We start from the raw sequence: 5,212 nt of genomic DNA on the forward strand, positions 1-5,212 counted from the left end.
GCTGTGTCTATTAATGTATTGTTTTCAAATACATTTTTTAATTATTTAAAGTTATCGTCCCTGGTTCACCAGGGTACTCTTGTAATAAAGTAACCGTGGTTGGGACAGATGTGATCTAATCCTGTTTACATGAAATAAGACTGCTCCTGAGCAGGTTTAAGCTTATGGACCTGTTGCAATGACAGCAACTCTGGGATGAGCGTCAAAGAACCAAACAATCCAATATCATGCCAAACCATCAACAGTAAAATCCAGCTAGCAACATATGAAGAATGGCCCCCAGGAGACTCTGGTTTATATTCAGCAGGATTCTATATTGATGACGTGCTGTGTTGCACCGTTAAGAGTTCGGTATTTAATCTTGGACTTGGAGTCAGACTCAAAACCTGGATATTTTAGGCAATATAGAAATCCTAGCCAAGACCTATCCGGGAAAAAGAAGACCTGGTCAAAGTTTAAAGTTGTCGTATCACTGCTCTTCTCACACTTCATGACTGTCTGGGGTAGCACGTAGTTGCTGTTGTGAGCACATGACACAATGGATTGGCAACAGTCGGTCAAACATTACACATCTTCTCAAGAATCGCTGACAACTCTTAGTTTTCATTGTCTACAAACTATGTTTCACAACCAAACACACTTGAGAATTGAAATGGGAAATGACGTAAGATCCAAGCGAATGGATTTATCCCTGTCAAAAATGGTAGCCCACAAAAAGCTTACTGCAAATCAGCGTAGACAACTTGGACAGCAAGAAAAAAGACAGAAGAATATAAAGGAGAGAATGGTTTATTGCAGATGCCATATGTGCTGATGTTTTGATATTGACAGACCCTGGACTTATCGATTTTGTCCGAGTGAGCGAGTCTGCTTCATATGCCCACTTCAGTCCTCTCCATATACCACAATGCAACACGATTATGACATCACCACAGATGTTTAATTTATTCCCACCCCAAACAACTATAATATATACATTTTTTTTACATTTATAACAGCCCAAGCATACCTATATACAGTGGTGTGAAAAAGTGTTGGCCCCCTTCCTGATTTTTTATGTTATTGCATGTTTGTCACACTTTAATGTTTCAGATCATCAAACAAATTTAAATATTAATCAAAGATAACAAGTAAACACAACATGCAGTTTTTTTATGAAATATTTTATTATGAAGGGAAAACAAAATCCAAACCCACATGGCCCTGTGCCACACCTGTTCAAGAAATCACTTAAATAGGACCTGCCTGACAAAGTGAAGTAGACCAAAGATCCTAAAAGCTACACATCATGTTGAGATCCAAAGAAATTCAGGAACAAATGAGAAAGAAAGTAATTGAGATCTATTAGTCTGGAAAAGGTTATGAAGCCATTTCTAAAGCTTTGGGACTCCAGCGAACCACCGTGAGAGCCATTATCCACAAATGGCGAAAACATTGAACAGTGGTGAACCTTCCCAGGAGTGGCCGGCCGGCCAAAATTGCCCCAAGAGTGCAGCGGCGACTCATCCAAGAGGTCACAAAAGACCCCACAACAACATCTAAAGAGCTGCAGGCCTCACTTGCCTCAGTTAAGGTCAGTGTTCATGACTCCACCATAAGAAAGAGTCTGGGCAAAAATGGCCTGCATGGCAGAGTTCAAGACGAAAACCGCTGCTGAGCAAAAAGAACATAAAGGCTCGTCTCAGTTTTGCCAGAAAACATCTTGATGATCACCAAGACTTTTGGGAAAATACTCTGTGGGCTGACGAGACAAAAGTTGAACTTTTTGGAAGGTGTGTGTCCCATTACATCTGGCGTAAAAGTAACACAGCATTTCAGAAAAAGAACATCATACCAACAGTAAAATATGGTGGTGGTAGTGTGATGGTCTGGGGCTGTTTTGCTGCTTCAGGACCTGAAAGACTTGCTGTGATAAATGGAACCATGAATTCAGCTGTCTACCAAAAAATCCTGATGGACAATGTCCGGCCATCTGTTCGTGAACTCAAGCTGAATTGCTTTATTGGCCAAGTATGTTTACACATACAAGGAATTTGTTGTAGTGACAGAAGCTCCACAGTGCAACAGAAACACAGCAACAGGACAGGACACAGATAATATACAAACGACCAAATAGGCAATGTACAAAGCAGCAAAAACACAATATATAATATAGACAACTATGTATGTATAGGTCAAGTATGTGCAAATTAGAAATGAGAAAATAAAATAAGTGAGTGTGGTGAATGGATAATGTATTATAGTTGTGTGTTCCACATTTATTGTTGAGTGTTCATGAGATGTATTGCCTGAGGGAAGAAACTGTTCCTGTGTCTGGTCGTTCTGGTGCTCAGAGCTCTGTAACATTGACCAGATGGTAACAGTTCAAAGAGGGAGTGTGCTGGATGTGAGGGGTCCAGAGTGATTTTTACCAGCCCTTTTGCTCACTCTGGATGAGTAGTTCTTGGAGAGTGGGGAGGGTTGTACCAATGATTCGCTCAGCAGTCCGGACTATTCTCTGTAGTCTTCTGAGGTCAGATTTGGTAGCTGAGCTGAACCAGACAGTTATTGAGGTGCAGAGGATGGATTCAATGATGGCAGAGTAGAACTGTTTCAGCAGCTCCTGTGGCAGGTTGAACTTCCTCAGCTGGCGAAGAAAGTACAACCTCTGCTGGGCCTGTAGAAGAGTTTTATTAATCAAAATACAAATTAACCATATGTAATCAATGTGAATATAGCCATTTATGTATCAAGTTATGCTACTATCTGCCTGCATGTGTAGAGGCCTGCAGAAGAATGGAATGTGCAGACGTATGATTGAAGGTAAAGCTCCACATCCTGTTTTGACACAATAGGGTCTCTTCCTTTAACGTAACATAAATTGGGCCTATTGTCTGCTCTAGGAAACAGATGGAGACTGTTTCCTAGAAAAAATAATGATATAGGAAATGTACTGAACACGCCTTAGGGGGAAAACCTGTATTTAAGAGGGTACGAACACAGATTCGGGAGATTCACTGCAGGGTCTCTCGGTTTTATTGTCTCTGATAATAAAATCTAAATTCTGGCATCAAAACCCCAAGACTCTGAGAATGATTCCTCATAGCACTGGCAGAAGCCACCACAGGCCTTTCTGACAATGGAGTCTATGTGAATATCCCACTTCAGGTGCTGGGAGATGGTGGTGCCCAGGAATCTGAATGACTCCACTGCAGTCACAGTGCTGTTCATGATGGTGAGTGGGGGGAGAGCAGGGGGGTATCTCCTGAAGTCCACTATCATCTCCACAGTTTTGAGCGTGTTAAGCGCCAGGTTGTTAAGACTGCACCATACAGCCAGCTCCTTAACCTCCTGTCTGTAAGCAGACTCGTCACCGTCCTGGATGAGGCCGATCAGTGTGGTGTCATCTACAAACTTCAGGAGCTTGACAGAGGGTCTTGAGATGTGCAGTCGTTGGTGTAGAGGGAGAAGAGCAGTGGGGAGAGTACGCAGCCCTGAGGAGCTCCAGTGCTGATGGTTCGAGTGCTGGATGTGAATTTACCAAGCTTTACTAAGTGCTGTCTGTCTGTCTGGAAGCTGTTGATGGGAGGTGGGGACGGAGAGCTGGGTTAGTTTATTCTGAAGGGTGTGTGGGATGATGGTGTTAAAAGTGCAGCTGAAGTCCACAAACAGGATCCTCACATAAGTCCCTGGTCTGTCCAGATGCTGCAGAATGAAGTGCAGTCCCATGTTGACTGCATCATCCACAGACCTATTTGCTCTGTAGCCAGACTGCAGGGAGTCCAGTAAGGGTCCAGTAATGTCCTTCAGATAAGCCAAAACCAGTCTTTCAAATGATTTCATGGCTACAGACGTTAGAGCCACAGGTCTGTAGTCATTAAGTCCAGTAATTTTGGGTTTCTTTGGGACGGGGATGATAGTGGAGCGTTTGAAGCATGAGGGGACTTCACATGCTCAAGTGATGAAGTGATCTGTTGAAGATCTGTGTGAAGATGGGGGCCAGCTGATCAGCACAGGATTTCAGACAGTCTGGTGACACACCATCTGGGCCTGGTGCTTTCCTTCTTTTGTTCTTTCTGAAGACCTGGCACACATCTTCTTCGCTGATTTGAATTGTAGGTGTGGGGGAGAGGAGGGTTGCTGGAGGTGTTAATGGTTGTGTGGAGAGGTGTTCAGAGCGGGTGTGGAGTGATTTTTCAAAACAACAATAAAACTCGTTCAGGTCATCTGCCAGGTGTTGATTCTCCACAGTACTGGGGGATGGTGTCTTGTAACTGGTGGCATCCTTCATTCCTCTCCACACTGAAGAAGGATTACTGGAAGATAATTTTTTCCTGAGCTTGTCAGAATAATTCCTCTTTGCCACTCTGATCTCCTTTTCCAGTGTGTATTTGGCCTGTTTGTATAAGACTTTATCCCCTTTTCTGTAACCATCTTCTTTGGTCTGACGGAGCTGTCTGAGTTTTCCAGTGAACCATGTTTTGTCATTGTTGTAGATTAGATGAGTCCTGTTAGGAATGCACATATCCTCACAGAAACTGATATATGATGTTACAGTCTCTGTGAGCTCGTCCAGATCGGTGGCAGCGGCTTCAAAAACAGTCCAATCAGTAAAGTCGAAACAGGCTTGTAAGTCCTGCTCTGTTTCATTAGTCCATCTTTTAACAGATCTTAATACAGGCTTTGCAGACTTAGGTTTCTGCCTGTAGGACGGTATAAGATGAACCAAACAGTGATCAGAGAGTCCTAAAGCTGCTCGTGGAACAGAGTGATATGCGTTCTTTATTGTTGTGTAACAGTGATCCAATATATTACTGTCTCTGGTGGGACATGTAACATGCTGTCTGTATTTTGGCAGTTTGCGGGAGAGATTTGCTTTATTAAAGTCCCCGAAAATGATTATAACAGAGTCCGGGTATTGTTGCTCACTCTCTGTGATCAGATCAGCGAGTTTCTGTAAAGCTGTGCTCACGTGCGCTTGCGGTGGAATGTAGACACTCACGAGAATGAACGAGCAGAACTCCCGCGGCGAATAGAACGGCTTGCAGTTAATGAAGAGCGTTTCTAGATCTGAACAGCACATCTTCTTTAACACAGTTACATCTGTACACCACCTCTCATTGATGTAAAAACATGTCCCGCCGCAGCGCAATTTCCCCGTTGATTCTGCGCCCAATCTGCTCTGATCAGCTGATAATCAGGCAGATGAATCGCGCTGTCCGGTATGTCGCCA

This window comes from Barbus barbus, assembly GCF_936440315.1.
Source record: "Barbus barbus genome assembly, chromosome: 4".
NCBI classification, from domain to species: domain Eukaryota; kingdom Metazoa; phylum Chordata; class Actinopteri; order Cypriniformes; family Cyprinidae; genus Barbus; species Barbus barbus.